The sequence below is a fragment of the Benincasa hispida genome, chromosome 8 (genome assembly GCF_027475165.1).
Source record: "Benincasa hispida cultivar pf3 chromosome 8, pf3_genome.v1.1, whole genome shotgun sequence".
In the NCBI taxonomy this organism is placed as follows: domain Eukaryota; kingdom Viridiplantae; phylum Streptophyta; class Magnoliopsida; order Cucurbitales; family Cucurbitaceae; genus Benincasa; species Benincasa hispida.
The window spans coordinates 5,568,749-5,586,464 of NC_143485.1; positions in this window are offsets into that span (position 1 = coordinate 5,568,749).

The following is a 17,716-nucleotide window of genomic DNA, read 5'->3' on the forward strand; positions in this document are numbered from 1 at the left end:
GGCAAGTCACAAAATTTGTGACCATTCCATAAAGCAGGCCGCATCCGTAGCATTACCAGGATAAGGTTTCCCTCCTATATCCATATACTACAGACCATTTTGGTTATCACTCAAGACATGATCCACTTGTATGTCACTACATACATGCTTGAGTCACATACAGATAACAAGGGATTTTATGTTTATTGGTTTGTGGTAAAGCAAATAAAACAAGTAAATGGGCAAAACAACAAAATGTGAAGTAAATATCATATATTAACAATCACAGGTGTTCATATATACTATTTACAAACTATAGGATACGAGACTTTAGGGCATCAACCTAAACAATCACGTCATTTATGACACTTTACAACATTTGTAACAATCATAAAGCAGGCCGTATTCGATAGTGTCTCTAGAAATAAGTACCCAACCTAATCCAAGTACTATAGATGGTTTGGGTCATTTTACTTGAACTTGATCAAGTTTATGTCTCCACATAGAGTCCAAGTATGCATGACAATGGCCAAGGGTTCGTAGTTTATTGGATTTAGAGTTATTAAACACTCAACAACACTTTTCTGAATAAACTTCTATATGTTTACTGTTTACAGAACTATGAGTTTTAGTACATACAACCCAACAAACTTCCACTTGGACTACCTAGTGAGTTGTAACAAGGTTGAGTGTACTAGGGCATTCCATACCCACAATTTCTCCCACTTCCCCTATTTATTCTACCCGTAGTCCTAAAATCTTTAGGTGACCCTTGAAAATCTTAGCCGGGAGGGCTTTTGTAAATGGATAAACAATATTATCCTCATTCTTAACAACAGTCCAATGTTCATAGGATTGGACTGATATCTACTGACAATACCTACTACAAAACATATGTCTGGACGAGTACATAGCATTGCATACTTCAGACTTTCGATTGTTGATGCATAGGGAACCCGTCTCATATCCTCAACTTCTTGAGGTGTCTTAGGACATTGTTCCTTTGGCAAATGTATTCCATTCCTAAAAGGTAAAAGACCTCTTTTGGAATCTTGCATCTTAAACCTAGACAACACCTTGTCTATATAAGATGTTTGAAATATGGCTAGTGTTATGTTCTTTCGGTTTCAAACTATTTGAATCCCAAGAACATACTACGCATTTCCCAGATCTATCATCTGAAATTGGGTTGCTAGCCAATTTTTAATGTCAGTTAGGTATCCTACATTATTCCCAATAAGTAGGATATTATTTACATACAAAACTAGAAATGCTACAGTGGAGTTGATGATCTTTTTATATACACACGGTTCATCAACATTTTGTTTAAAGCCATAAGATTTGATCATAGCAACAGGTGAGAAGATTTCTTCATAGTCCACCCCCTCAACCTGGGTATAACCTTTTGCTACTAATCGGGCTTTATAAGTATGTGCCTTCCCCGTATGGTCTTTTTTACGCTTGTAGATCCATTTACAATCGATAGGTCTTACCTCATCAGGTTTATCTACAAGTTTCCATACTAATTAAAGTATATAGACTCTATTTTAAGATCCATGGCTTTGATCCACTGATCTCGATCAACATCATCCATTTTCTTTATATGTTAATAGATTCTCTAAGCCATCATCAGGTATGTTGACTTCAGTTTCAGTTAAACCCATATAGCGGTCAGGCTGTCTCACAACCCTCCCACTACGTCGAGGCTCTCTCAACTCTTGAGTAGGATGTGATGGACTAGATGTCCTTGATCTATCTAATACTCTTGTTGATGAGCAAGGCTGATCAACAACTTTTGTTGATTCGTCTGTAGCATTATTTGAAATCTCTTCCAATACTAGTTTACTGCGGGGTTTATCATCTCGAATGTGGTCTTCCTTTAGGAACGTGGCATTTGTCGATACAATTACCTTATCATCCTGAGGATCATAAAACTGACCACCTCTTGTTCCTTTAGGGTAACCTACAAAGCGGTATAATTTTGAACCATGTTCCAATTTCTTAGGATTTTTCACCAACACGTGTGCTGAGCAACCCCAGATCCAAAATTGACATAAACTAGATTTACATCCTGTCCATAACTCATAAGGTGTTTTTGAAACACTCTTAGAGGGAACATTATTCAAAATGTAAGCCGCAGTCCCTACTACATACCCCCAGAACGAGTTAGGCAACCGGGCATAATTCATCATGGACCGAAGAATGTCCAACAAGGTTATGTTTCTCCGTTCAGATACACCGTTTTGCTAAGGCATTCCTGGTGCAGAGACTTGTGACTAAATCCCGTGTTTTACCATATAGTCTTGGAATTTAAAGTCCAGATACTCCCCACCTCGATCTGATCGAAGTGTCTTAATAGATTTACCTAATTGGTTCTTAACCTCGGTCTTAAATTCCTTGAACTTTTTAGGAGCTTCAGACTTAAAATGAATTAGGTTAATGTAATCGTACCCTGAATAATCATCTATAAAGCTAATGAAATATACATAACCTCCCCGTGCTTTAACTCTCATCGGTCCACAGAGGTCCAAATGCACGAGCTCTAAGGTTTCTTTGGCTCGAATTCCTTTTCCAGAAAAAGATCTTTTTGTCATTTTTCCTTCGAGACATGACTCATATGGTGGTAAAAATACATCTTCTAACTTGTTTAGAAGACCACTTTTAGCCAGTCTCTCAATCATATTGAGATTGATGTGGCCAAGTCTCAAGTGCCAAAGATAGGTACTTTGAGAAATGTGTTGCCTTTTTCTTTGAGTTTCAGCTGTTTTAAACATTTCTGTGTTATATATAGCTTCAACTTTAGATGGTTTTAACTTATATAAGTTACTTTATAGGTTGCAGAATAGATTTGTATACCTCTTTTTGTAATGAACGCTTCATTAAGACAAAAATTTACTTTGTATAAATCTTCCAACAAACAGGAAATAGATATCAAATTTCTTTTACAAGAAAGTACATAAAGAACATTTTCTAAATACAAATATCAATTTCCAAAAGTTAACTTAATAGCTCCCACTTGTGAAACCCGGATTTCTATTTTCCTTAGTTAAGCAAGTGATAAAAGAAATTAACTAAGTGAAAGTTAAATCCTAAGTTAAGGGGAAGGAAATTTCTAAGTGTTAAGTAGATTTTCCTTGAATAATTTAAGTTGAGCTTTAATTGGTAAAATTGCAATGAAATTTGTATAATAAAAAGGTTGTTGAAAACAGTTAGTGTGATTGGTGAAAGAAGGAATGGAGATTTGAAAGGAGAAAATAATATTGGAAAAGTTGGGGAAAATTATTAAGTGGGAATAAATATAGAAATTAAGTACGTGGAATTAATGTGGAATAATATGAAGATTGAGTTTGGAAAATTCGGGGAAGAATACGGCTAAGTATGAAAAATTAGGTGAAGTATGGAGTAAGGAATTAAAGAAAAATATAGAAAATATTACTTTGGAAAAATTTGGAAACTCCATGTAAAAGTATCACAAAGTGGTGAGCAAACGTGTACGGAGAACAATGATCGCAGTAGCTAAGAGCGAGATCGTTGAGAGTGAGATCAACGAGATTGTTGAGAGCGAGATCATTGAGATCGAGACCAGCGAGATTGTTGAGAGTGAGATCAACGAGATCATTGAGAGTGAGATCATTGAGATCGCGACCAGCGAGATTGGAGAGGAAATAGGAGAGAGTGAGATTGGATAGAAAATGAGAAGAGCGAGACCAACGAGAAAGCTAGAGAGAGCAAGAGTGGAGAGAGCGAGACCAGAGAAAAAGCTGGAGAGAGCGAGAGGGAGAGCGAGATTGGAGAGAGCAAGACCAACGAGATTGCTGGAGAGAGCGAGACTAGCGAGACTAGCGAGAAAGTGGGAGAGAAAAACACTATCGAGAGTGAAGAGAGCGACACTGCCGAGAGTGGAAAGAGCGAGAGCGTCTATGCGTTAGCCTTGCTTTGTCCGATTCAAACGTCATGCCTACGCCTTGCCTATGCATTGAACGGCCGAGCAAGCTTTTGGGAGATGTATTTGGACGTGTTAGGGTGGATTATGCATGTAAAAACCCTAATTTGAATAAAAAAAAGCATGAAGATGTAAGGGCAAATGTCAATTAAAATCTAGGTGTCCGATTAATAGAAATTCTTAAACCTTAAGAAATTATGTTGGATGCGTTTGGGAAGAACACGTTGAACCAAGGTGAAGTCAACTTACGTTGATAAAGGGAGGATTAAACATTTGGCCATGTAGCCAAGTAGGTGCCGTCAATCCCACGAGTAGTTTGAATGCCTATAAATAGGAAGTTGGGATTTCATTTTCAAATCACACAAAAATCATAAATTTCGTAGAGAAAGTAGAGAGCAGTGAGGGTTCAGAGGAATATGTTAAATTTGGACGAGGAGATCTTCCAATATACTTGTGCGTTTGGAGTGATTTTAAAGCCATCTGAAAGCTTTGGAAGTCTAGTTTTCAGAGTAGGGCTTTCGGAGGAAAGGCTCAAAGGAACTAGCCTGGAGGTTGAGAAGAAAGCATAAGGGTCAGATTGTCGAATCAGTCTGGGCCAGTCTTGAAGATTTTGAGATTCCGGCCAAACCACGAGAAATTATGAGCTGAAAGTTTATGGTACGATTCCTAAGACATTTTAGAATAAGTTTGTAGAAGGAAGTATTTCCAAATAAGGTTTGGAACTATAAGTAATCTAAGTTGTAATTTGAATCTGGATTCTAGGGGTGAAAAAGGGACCCGAGGAGCTACTAGAGTGAAAAGTTCCTAAGAGTTCGAGGTGAGTGGCTAAAATGTTTTTGAACTAAAACGTTTTTAAACTGTTTTGATTACAAATGTTTTATAGAAAGCATGTTTGCGAAAATAATTCTCATGCCTACTAGTTTTATAAAGTGGTTTCCAAGCAAGTTTGAATTGTGGTTTGAACGCATGCATATTGTTGAAAAACTATTTACATATGTATATGTGGATTTTATCCAGCATGTATTACCATCTTTAAAGCCATGTTGTATATGTGTTATACTGTACATGCTTTAAAGAGAAAAGTTGTTTATAAATACTTTTGGTAAAATGCGATGTCGAAGTACAAGGAGAAGGCATCCACCCAACTAGATATTGAAGTACAAGGAGAAGGTATCTATTGGTACTGAAGTACGTTTGAGAAGGTACCAAGCCAACGGGATACTGAAGTACGTTGGAGAAGGTATCCTTGTAGCTCGATACTGAAGTACAAGGAGAAGGTATCTGAGCAGTAGTACCTAATGTGTGAAGGTACTTAGTGTGGCCATAGGTGAATAAAGTTAGAGATTGAGCAAAAGGGTTCTCTCTGGACTAGTAGTTGGTGTTGGGATTATTTTACCAGCTATACAACACTTTGATTTGAGAAATGATTTTACTGTTTTATGTTTAAAACAGTTTTATATAATTTACACTTGGAAAATATTTATGCTGCAAAAGTTTATATTTCAGATAAAACTATTTTCTGAAATTATGCATGAGAATTTACTATGTTTTCTCAGTCACTCACTAGGCGTAAGCTCACCCTGTTTTTAAATGTTTTTGTTCCCCCCCCACAGGTAGCGGTCAAATTCTTTGAAGACAGCTCAGTATCTACTCTGCCACTAAAGAACCAAAAGACTTGTAACCGTTTGCTAGGTGGGTACTGTTAATATTGTACACATGTTACTATTGTGCATATAGGGACTAGGGCTTGTGGGTTTTGGGACTTGTAAATCTAATGTTGTAAATACTCTAAACATATTAAGTTTCTAAGTTAATAAATTGTGGGCCTACAGCCATCCCATTGCATATCATTTGTATTTGTTATCAGAGTTATTCCGCAAGAGTTTTTAGGCAGTAAGTGTCAGCCTAAGGGTTGATAACTGCTGCAGTCACGCCCTTCTCTAGGCCAAGAGGGTGATCTGGGGTGGGGTGTGACACCATTGCTTTAGCTGAGATGCCTCCCCTAATCCAACCCAAAGAGTAATCTCATCTTCTTCAAGCTGCCTCTAGGAACTAGTTTCCTGAGAAAAAAAAACAAACATGATTAGTGGCCTCTGAATCCAGTATCCATGTAGAATCTTCATTCTCCACTATACGTGTTTCAATTGAAGGATCTTTTACCGAAGAGTTCCATGAGATCGCTCCGATCTCACCGTGACTGAAATACACATTATACATTCAAAACATATAGTTATGCAAATAAATCTTAATTAACGACATGCTATAAACAAGATATACCAAGGGAGAGAGTGCCATACCAGTTGAAGACAATCTTCAATCTTCGAAACTCAATGTAGCGGAACCCTCCACTCGATTAACCAACGCCCAGCAGCAGCGTCGACTACAGCAGCACGGATAACCACAAGAACACGAACGTTGTGGGGACGACACTACCAGAAAAGAGCCTCGTGTATTCTCGGAGTGAGAACCCAATGTGTGGTGTTTGGTGAATTTTGTAGAGGAAGAAGAAAGCACGGATCGTGTAGATGATAAGCAAGTGGGAGGGAAAAAGGCGCTATCGCATAGCATAATGCTTATCATTTAGAAAAAGCTAAACGACTGCTTAGGTTTTATTGAACGATCGTTTAGGAAATGGTATACGATCGCTTAGTAAACTCGGCACACTATATGATCGTTTAGAGAAGCTATGTGATCATGTAGGAACTAGTGTGCGATCGTTTAGGCGCGAGATGGACGATCGTTTAGGCGGAGAAGAGCTATCGTATAGGCTCTCGAAATGCTAAAGCGATCTCTTAGGATTCTACCAATATGCGCTCATTGTTTCTTTTGGAAGATTGAACCAAAATGAAAACCATTTTCATTTTAATTCATCAGTTACAATAACCGACGTTGCCCCACTTACCCACGTCCAAACATGATTTTTTAGTTTAATTGTCATATAATTAACCAACTAAAATATTAATAATATAATTATTTTATATTTTTAACTTATAGTTTGATATCATATATCTACCATAGTATTTTCTTCTCTACTCGATATAAATCATATTTATATCTCATTTCTTCTAAAATAATGTATCTCATACATTTAGCCAATTATGTCATATATAATTAACTAGTCCAATTATATCATATATAATCGATCTTCCTCTTGTCAATTTGAACATTTCAAATTAACCCAAACACTGGTTCTTGACTTTATCCAAGCTACCCAGGGGATCTAATGGGCCTGTGGCTCGAAGCTCCAACAGTCCGTGAATAGCTCTTAGGTTATGCATTAGTTCTCAGGCGTCGATGGTCATGCGTTGGACTGGAAATATGCGTTACTCTTATATTCGATGACCATGTGTTCCTGTCACAATTTTCTTGCGCTCACGCCAAGTTTCTCGAGTGATTCGAGGTCGAACTCAGGGACTTGTAGCTAAATGCTATGTGGTAATGTGTTTGCGGCAGATGAATAAAAGATTGAATGGGGGGGGGGGGGGGGGGAAGGAAGAGGGTATAAGCTAATAACTACTCCTACTCCTAACTAACAGACAAAACATTGGAAGAATGAATGAGAGGTAGAGACACGACAACTGTTGACGCGTAGTAAATGTATGAAAAAATAGATAAAATGTGAGGATGTCTTCATCGTAACCCTAAGCTTGACCGCAAGGGCAACCTCAGCCAACGCAAGCTATGCGATCATGCTACACACACCTGAGCCTAACTCTAGGACGTATGCGATGTATATTCGAAGTGTCAAGAGGCCTTATTCCTAAGTCTCTATTCCTACTCATGTGCTCTCACACATAAACAAGATGACCGTATACCACCATATCCTACTTCTTGGACACATGCAATATCCTCTCCGTAGGATGCATACGTTGTGTAATAGCAACAGAGCTTATTCCTAACTTCCCCATTCTTGCTTATGCGTTCCAATCCGCTCTCTCGAGACTTAGATTTGGTTTTTAGACTACTTTCCCAAGTATGCCTAAATGATGAATAATGCGCTCATAAGACAAGGTAACCACATAAACTTGGCTGACGTAAGATTATTCCTATCTCTAGTGAATACTTGCTTACATTGCTTGATGCGACCAACCACTTACCCTTCCGGGTAGTTAGTTGTTGCTGACTTTACTCATAGACAAGTTTGTCTGCCTATAAACAAGCGTTGCTACAGCTTCACACTAGGACTCACAATACTCACACAACGCACACCTCCTGATGGTTTGCTACATGCTTCATATTTCTATGCCACATGATTAAGTATGTGATACTCTAACAATCTCACTAAGTGATGCAGTGAAGATTAAGGATGCTAAGTAAAAAGAAGATGGGGATAGAATCGAAGGAAATATAGAAATGCATTGAACACACAATGTATTAATTTCTTAATCCAAAATCTACTACAATACAATATAAGAAAAGAAGAGAAAATGAAAAGACCAGTTGGAAGCAATGTCTTGCTTCCAGCAGATGTGTGTCAAGGCTGCCGGTGGTGCCATGGATGGACGGTGGAGCTGACTCTCTCGAGATCTAACTCCGTCGAAGGGTCTGGTCGTTACTCAGAATGAATGAAGGAGATGAAGAACTCTCAAGCTTTCTTCTAACATTTTGGTCTGGATCACAAGGATCCACCCTCAGGCAGAAAACCTTGGATAAAATGAAATTCTGCTCATCGGCTTCTATTTATAGAGGTTGATCGTCGACAACATTAATGGACCTGCTCTGATTCTTGTTGGGTTTGATGCCCTAAAGTCTCGTGTCCTATAGTTTATAAACATATATATGAACACCTGTGATTGTTAATATATGATATTTACTTTACATCTTGTTGTTTTGCTCATTTACTTGTTTTAGTTGCTTTACCACAAACCAATAAACATAAAATCCCTGGTTATTTATATGTGACTCAAGTATGTATGTGGTGACATACAAGTGGATCATGTCTTGAGTGATAACCAAAATGGTCTGTAGTATATGGATATAAGAGGGAAACCTTATCCTGGTAATCCTACGAACGTAGCCCGCTTTCTGGAATGGTCACAAGTGTTGTGACTTGCCACAGAAGATCTGATCCTGATCATTCGTGTTGGGGACATGCGAGCGGAGGCATCCTATACAAAGAGTTTGTATAAGACCTGACCACAGAGTGTTAATGTCTCGTTATATAACACCGTTCATGATAGAAACTTGACTTCACTAGGATGAGCATAAGTAACATGACCTCAATCCTGAGTGAGTTGGGATCTCCTGCCACTGAGGGCGGTCCTTTGATTTGTATGGGTGCGAGTGGCCAAGTCACCGATTCAAACCTACTATTTTGGGTATACGTCTGATTTGGGAGCTGGGAACTCATCTACACAAGATGGAATTCACTCTTTCCCCGAGGCAAGGGTAAGTAGATAGATGACTCCCTTAAGGGCTAATTCTGGGGCTTGAACGATGTGGCGCCACACACCTTCTCTTGGCCCAGAGGTGTTCACACATAGTTGGACTATGTTGTATTGTTCATTAGAGGAATCAGTGGTACTTAAAGAGTGAGAGGTAACTACAGGGGCAAAACGGTAAATTGGTCCAGTTGTACTTACGAGCATCTTGAAGGGTCATCGTACTCATGATTGGTTATATCCAATGGACACAGAAATATATCTGTGGTAAGAAGAGTTCAACTGTTGGTCTTCAGTGGAATCACTAACAGTTAACGGATGGTGAATCTCATGGTTAAAGAGTTTAGTTAGCTATTCACATACCATTAGAGCTTCGAGCCATAGGTCTATTAGGTCACCTCGTAGCTTGGATAAAGTCGAGAACCAGTGTTTGGGTTAATTTGAAAAGTTCAAATTGACAAGAGGAAGTACAATTATATATGATATAATTGGCTTAATTTATTAGATACATTATTTTGGAGAAAATTAGATATAAATATGATTTATATCAAGTAGAGAAAAAAAATACTATAGTAGATATATGATATCAAACTATAGGATATAAATATAATATGATTATATTTATTAAATAAATTAATTGATTAATAATTTAATAATTAAACAATTAAAAGTTTGAATGTGGGAACATGGGCCGCGAGGGTTAAGGTAATCGACGGGATAAAGGTTGAAAATCGTTTTCAATTTAGAAATAATTCATTTGTGCATTCGATATCCCGCATCCAAAAAGAAACCGTGAAAGATTGATCGTCGAGAGCCTATACGATAGATTTTCTTTCGTCTAAACGATCATCTAGTTCACGAGTTCCCTAAACGATCGTATACCATTTTCCTGAATGATCGTCTAGTTTTTCCTAAACGATCGTGTAGTTTTACTATACAATAAGCATCCCCGCTATACGATAGCAAAGTTCTTCTTGTGTGCACTTGTCATCTACACGAAATCCTCTCCTCTGTCTTCTACCAAACTCACCAGAGCCTACTCTCTGGGTTTTTGACACCGAGGATACTCGAGTTTCCCTTGTGGTGGTGCTGTCCTTAAAGGCTTGTTCGTGTACGTTCGGATCGTGTAGTAATAGACGAGAGACTCGCCGGGTGCTGGTAGATCGATGGAGTTTTCCGCTGCTGTGGGTTCATATAATCGAAGATCATCTTCCTCTGGTATGAACCCTTTCTCTATGCTTTGTCGTATTCTGAGCATGCTATTGTTGAGTTTATTATGCATAACTATTAGTATAGAATGTATATCGTTTATATTCCAGTCACGATGAAATCAGAGCGATCTAAACCCACTCATGGAATTCTCATTTTGAGATCCTGCAATTCTGACAGTCACGGCGTGATGGTTCTTTTCTGAATCTCTGCTGCTAACGGTGTGGTAGGTGAAATGTTAACATCATCTTTTGATTCTCCCGAGATTTACGTTAATGTTTCCATTCCACTAACCTTGCGTTCATCTTGCTATTATGGTTATCATCATGTAGCCGCAATCTTGCAATAACTGCATTCACTTGATTACCGCAACTTCTACGCGATGACCGCAATCGTTTGACGATCACAACTCCTATGCGATGGACGCATGCGATTGATTACCGCAACACCCATACGTTGAACGTATGGGTTCGCCTTTGCGATGGAGAAATTCTCCACATGTGATTGTTTATGCAATAGCCCGGCTTCTGCGTATGCCTATACTTCTTGCGTTAGCTACAAAGATAGACAATTAAACGTATAATAACACATAATAATGGGTTAGTCGAGATTCTTCATGCTGAACGATGCAACCTCATTTTCTTATGAATTCTTAACATAATTGCCGTATATTCTGCTTAACAGCCCTCATAATTCTAAATAAAAAGCCTAAGATGACGTGCATTTCTGCCAGTCATCAATAACTGACTAAACTTTTTAGCCACAAGATCCACCATCCGTTATCTGTCAGGCATTCCACTAAAGACCAACAACTGAACTCTTCTTACCGCATATATATTTCTGTGTCCATCAGATATAACCAATCATGAATATGATGACCCTTCACAAATGCTTGTAAGTACAACTAGGCCAAATTATCATTTTGCCCCTGTAATTACATCTCACTCCTTAAGTACCATTGATTCCTCTAATGAAAAATACAACATAGTCTAACTATGTGTGAACACCTCTAGGGCCAAGAGAAGGTGTGTGGCGCAACATCGTTCAAGCCCCAGAAATAGCCCCTAAGGGAGCTATCTATCTATTTACCCCTACCTTGGGGAAGGAGTGAATTCCATCTTGTGTAGCTGAATTCCCAACTCCCAAATCAGATAAATCCCCAAAATGGTAGGTTGGAATCGGCGACTTGGCCACTCGCACCCATACAAATCAAAGAACCGCCCTCCATGGCAGGAGTTCCCAACACATTCACGATTAAGGTCATGTTACCTATGGTCATCCTAGTAAAGTGAAGTCTCTGTCATGAACGGTGTTATGTAACGAGACGTTAACACTTCGTGGTCAGGTCTTATATAGACTCTTTGTATTAGACGCCCCCGCTCGCATGTCCCCAACACGAATGATCAGGATCAGATCATCTATGACAAGTCATAACACTTGTGACCATTCTACAAAGCGGGCCGCATCCGTAGCATTACCAGGATAAGCTTTCCCTCCTATATTCATATACTACAGACCATTTTGGTTATCACTCAAGACATGATCCACTTGTATGTCACCACATATATGCTTGAGTCACATACAGATAACAAGAAATTTTATGTTTATTGGTTTGTGGTAAAGTAAATAAAACAAGCAATTGAACAAAATACAAAATGTGAAGTAAATATCATATATTATACAACACAAGTGCTCGTACAATCTATTTACAAACTACAGGACACGAGACTTTAGGGCATCAACCCCAACATCAATAACCAATAAATCTAATTTTCCTTGTCTTTCTTTTTCAGCTTTCTTCTCGGTAAGATATTTAGGGTAACTTCTTTTCTAATGTCCATTTTCGTTGCAGTGGAAATATTTTCCTTTGGCAACTTCCTTTTTGCCTTTCTGTGCAGCTAGAGCCTTCCCTCTCCCAGTTTCCTTCTTCTTCTTTTGAATACCTCTATTCTTGGAGAAAGAAGGGCCAAATTTATTCCCAGAAGACGATTCTTTCTGAGGTTTCCTCTTTGAGGTGGAAGCAACATCTACTTTTGCCTCTGAATCTTTATTTTTCAATAAAGATTCATAAATCTGGAGTTCAATGAGAAGAGTCATCAAGTTATACTCAATCTTATTCATCATTGCATTCATTTTGAATTGAAAAAAGCTCTTCGAAAGAGACAGCATGATGAATCCAACTTGACTCTTCTCATTTATGACAGCTTCATTCACATCTGCAACATTGAAGTAAACCATCATGTTCAAAACATGTTCCCTTACGAGGTTCCTTCCTTTATTCTGCAGTTGCAAACGAATTTAATTGCGTCATGCATGGCAGATGTGGATAGTTGTCCAAACAGGCCCTACACAGAGTCCATGATCTCTCTTGCAGTAGCTAACATCTCATGTTTCTTAGACAGTACATCAGATATACTGGCTACAATATAAACTCGAGCTTTCTCATTAGCTTTGACCCATCTGTCATATGAATCCCGATCTGTTCGATTTGCATTGGGACCAGGGGATAGAGGACATTTCTCTATTAAAACAAATCGAAGATCATCTATTGCTAGTATCCTGTTAATATTCGATTTCCAAGTTTCGTAATTATTGCCGTTAAGTTTTTCATAAGCTAGCATTTGTATAATGGATGATGACATTGTTGAAAAAGTTAACAAGTTTATTAGAGAATTGATTTCAACTCTTTTTAATCCAATTTATTTAGCAAAAATAATGTACCCATTCTCATTATTATTTTGCTACGATACTTTAGTGAGGCAGAATAGCACCCACCGAAGGGCAGTTGACTACTCCTTCACTGAATCAAGACATTCTTGACTAAATATTAATACCAGAATAACTCTTATCCTTATAGTACTTATTTACTGTTTATTTGGTCAAGATCTTTACTAACACTTAGTAAGTCTTGTAAGTGTATACCTGCCACTTTCGAATTACAGAGATTAGAAAAAATGGACCTAAGCAACCCTATCCATTTATGGAGTTCACAGTGTTCCGAATTCTACTTTACAACCCTGCAAAGGGATAGTCGTTGCTAAATGACTAGCAAAGGGTCACATAAAGCCAACTAGCAGGCGTAACATAGGAATCTCACGGTGTGATCTAATGGAAGAGACTGTAGGATGTGTTGACACACACCCTTCACCCACTTACTATGAACTACTTCCCCTATTCACCTTGTTATTGACCTATGTAAACACTTTCCGAAGGGAGGTTGCCGCTAATAGTAACTTGAAGCCGAGCATAGATCTCATGGTGTGAACTCTTAGGGACGTGAGAGCTAGAAATAATATATCTCATATACTATTAATCTCCCACTGCATTGTTCTATAAAAGATTGGGTATTTACTTGGTTATTAACCGGCTAATATTTAACAACCTAAGTCTATGTGATTTTTCCTAGTATAACTCTTATACCGGGATTAACCTATGATGTCTAGGTGATAAACCAATTTTATTACCTTACACCACTCATGCATGCTCATAAAACTAGAGGTATTGACTTAGATGCCAGTTTGATCTCTAGGTAGGAGGTGTTCCGTAAACCGTCAACTTAAGTATCCCCAATCTTAGACAAGATCTCCCCAGGTAAGTAAACAACTCTTGTTTTACAAGTAATCGACCTATTCTAACTCTTAAAAAGGCAATTGAATTGCACCGGTTAACCCTAGGTGAGCATGCATCTTATCTTTGTTATAGATTTTAAAAATCTAGGTTATTTTATAACAATTATAAAATAAATTACAACATTTATAACCCTAGAACATTCATCTATAACATGCTTCCTTAAATAAACATGCTTTAATATAATACTTATATTAAAATCTAGCATGCATACTATACATTATAACACTTATAACATACAACAAATGCATGTCACATGCTTATCCTATGGTGGTATTTTTAAAAAACTATATGACATACTTTATGCACACGTAATTAATACACTCGAACCGGCTTCAAACACTTTGAACCCACTCGAATCGACCAACAACCGCACGAATCGGCTTGAAAATACCAAAAACCAGGTTGAACCGGTCCAGACCATCTAGACTGGCTAGTCAACGCATGTCGACGCGGTCAATGGGTGGGAGCGCATGGGTTGAAGCTTCAGGCAGGTCGGGTCGTTGACGGAAGGCAAGCGTGCGGGGTGCTCAAGGAACCGAGTCGGGCTCTGAACAAATCGGATGCTGAAGACTGGTGCGCGCGGGGAACGCCACCTAATCGGGTCGGATCGCACTGCGGGTCAGGTCTCCGGGTCTGGAACAACAAAAACAAGTATAAGAGCTACCAAACATGTATGCACTAATTTCTTCTCCAAAAATGAAGTTGCCTCTTTTCCAGAACCGAACAATTACAACCTAATAACGACTCTAATGACTAGAAAATTTACAAACCCTTTGCCACACATTAAAGCTCATATACATGTGAGTAATTACAAATTTCAACAAGAAATTAAATGAAAACAAAGTCAAAACCGTAATGTATCCACTTTAGTCAACCAAACATTCATCACATGAATAACACCCACCAAAATGCAATAGAATGTTATAAGATGCTCTGACACCATTTGATGGATCTAAAACGAAGCATGCACAGTAGAAGCGATGAAATCGACAACATTCTAAATACATTAAAATAAGAATAAGTATGCAAAGGGTTAGAGAATATAACCTTTGAAGACTCCACCGCAATCTTCCTCTCCCGAGCTTGATCGACACCATAACATTAAATCCCACTATTCTCCGATTGAAGAACATGGTTGTGGGACCGATATGTTAGTGAAAATATGGGAATTTCACTATATTAAGTTGGAGAGTAAAAAGAATTTGGTGGAAGAATTTAAGTTAATTGTCCAGGAAGCATTAGTCTTGCAAAATTAAAAAAGAAGTGTTTTGTAGAGAAAACACATGCAAAATCTCATTTGCATGTCTTCCACCTCAAACTCTATTAGCAAGTAATCTCTAGGTATCAAGCTTGGTAAATGCCACTCCAAAGTCCACTTAGTTAGTGGGAAAATCCAACAATTGAATTTTTCCACTAACTAATTTTTTAATTAACAAAATAAAATACAATTTTCAAATTTTGAAAATTATTTAATTAAAACAATTTCAATTAAATAAAAATAAAAAAATTTAATATCACATATTAAATTGTTTAAGACACCTAGCTTTGATTAATCACATTAATCAAGTTTTAAAAATATGTTCATGTAATGATCAAGTATACTCTAAAAAATAATTAATAAATTAATTATTTAATTGTAAATTATATCTCATATAAAATATAATTTTCCCTTAAGACCGAATTTGAACATTTCAAATTCTCACTTCACCTAGTTCTTCAATTTTGTCTGTATTGAGTTAGCAATGAGACTCGATAGACCTACAGATCATGGGCTCCAACGATCCGAGACTAACCAGTTAAACTCTTAACCTAGTTAATCAACATTCACTAACTAATAGGACTGTCTACTACATCCTGTAGTTGCAGTCCCCGCACTGTAGATATATTATGTGTCCATTTGATATAACCGTCATCAATAAGTTGATCCTTCATAGGTTCTTCGTAACCTCAGGTAGGTCAAATACCGAAATACCCCTGAGTTACATCTTTTCTCCTTAAGTACCACTGTCCCTCTAATGAACAATTGATTTAGGATCATAATCACTAAATCCATTCCCTCTCAGGACAACGAGAAGATGGGTCCCCTTGTTCAAGACCCGAGATCAACTCTTAAAGAAACAACCTTTCTACTATCCCTAAAATGGGTAGGAGTGAATTCCATCTTGCAAATTCTATGTCCCCAGCCATTTACCCGGTCTTATCCCTGAAATGGGAGGCATATGGAGTAACGACGCTGGACTTACCCTCACTTATGCAGATCAGGGGCAATCACGTATCAATAGGAGTTCATAGACAGCTCAGGATTCAGACCAAGTTATCTAGGTCATCAAGAAGTGAAATTAATCAGTGTTAATAGTAAACACTGTTAATACGTAACAGTAATTATTTCGTGGTCTATCTTACACAATCTCATCGTGTAGAACACCCCTGCTCACGTGACTCTACATGAACGAACTGATCACATCGTTTATGACACTTTACAATATTTGTAACAATCATAAAGCGGGTCGTATTCGATAGTTTCTCCAGAAATAGGTACCCAATCTAATCCAAGTCCTATAGACAGTTTAGGCTATTTTACTTGAACTTGATCAAGTTTATGCCTCCACATAAAGTCCAAGTATTCATGACGATGCCAAAGGTTCGTAGTTTATTGGATTTAGAGTTATTAAACAATCAACAACACTTGTCTGAATAAACTTCGTATATATTTACTGTTTACAAAACTATGAGTTTTTGGACATACAACCCAACAAAAACATCATCACTCGAGGGGGCATCCTAGCCCTTTAATAGATCCACCTCTGACAATATGACTCCAACTTGATTCCTGAGCTTGCAAGAAAGACTTCCTCCCAATGAATATGTCTCGAGAGATTTCCCTACCATGGAATGTTCTGCCACTAAGGAAACACATCTCCAAGGAATACCTTGCACCATCCACAAACAATCCCTTATATAGGCGTAAATAAGGATGTGGTTGAAGAGAATAATGGGGTGAGTGGGCTAGTAGGGTTGGATTGATAAAATGCCTGTTAAGAAACCCTTGAGTGTCTAATTTAAGAACCATGTTGAACAATAAGACCCAAAGAACTCAACCTCAAAAGGCCTCAAAACAAAGTGATCGCAACCCCTAAGATAAGCTAGACAACATATTACTCGGACAAAACTTTGAAATTGTTGGGCTTCATTTTTGTTTGTAAGCTCAAATTGAAGGAGAATTCAGATCCAATTGAAGGTTGAGGTAGGTGCCAAAAGTGGTTGTCAGATGGCCACGTTGCTGAAGTGTTGAGACACATGAGTGGAGCTAGTTTTCAGATCTGATTGGGTTTCAATTGCTTCTAAAATTAGAAATGTAAAATCTCTCTCTCTTTCTAAGCTTCAGTTTCTCTCACGCTTTCTCACACTTTGTAGTTTTATGGATTTAATTTTGTAGGTAAAGAAGAATCGATACATGCACGATATTATAAGGAAGGAGAAGAAGAAGATGAACAAAAAGATGTAATGTGGTTTGACAAAATTTGAAGCCTACATCCATGGGAAGGAGAATTTCTCTTGAAGGCTTTTAAAGATG